Here is a 666-nt window from a genome sequence, read left to right on the forward strand (position 1 = left end):
TGCATGAAAGGAGGACTAGGAGCCGAGTTGCACGGGAGAATGTGAAAAGTGTTCATATGTAGTAAAAACCTGAGAAATCCGTCCGTTTTCGTCATTTTTATCGAATCGACTTAAAGCCAAATCGTCACATTGGCCGCTCTTCTCTCTGAAACGGTTGTACTTATCGTCTGCAATGCTATGTCGCGTGCTGCGGTATGCGGAGACACTAAAATCTCCATAGTAGAACACAGATGAAGCTTCTAAGTAGATGTAATAGCCAGTAAGAACTAGTACAATTCAAGTTTTACGTATCGATTATTGACTTTTTAGCTGGCTTTGGTGCCTTGGACATGAGCTAGGACCTTAAGATTCTGCATAAAAGGAGGACTAGCAGCCGAGTTGCACGGGAGAATGTGAAAAGTGTTCATATGTAGTAAAAACCTGAGAAATCCGTCCGTTTTCGTCATTTGTTATCGAATCGACTTAAAGCCAGATCGTCACATTGGCCGCTCTTCTCTCTGAAACGGTTGTACTTATCGTCTGCAAAGCTATGTCGTATGCTGCGGTAGGCGGAGACACTAAAACCACCACAGTAGAACACAGATGAAGCTTCTAAGTTGATGTAATAGCCAGTAAGATGTAGTACAATTCAAGTTTTAGGTATTGATTATTGACTTTTTAGCTGGC

The sequence above is a fragment of the Schistocerca gregaria genome, unplaced genomic scaffold (genome assembly GCF_023897955.1).
Source record: "Schistocerca gregaria isolate iqSchGreg1 unplaced genomic scaffold, iqSchGreg1.2 ptg000204l, whole genome shotgun sequence".
NCBI classification, from domain to species: Eukaryota; Metazoa; Arthropoda; class Insecta; order Orthoptera; family Acrididae; genus Schistocerca; species Schistocerca gregaria.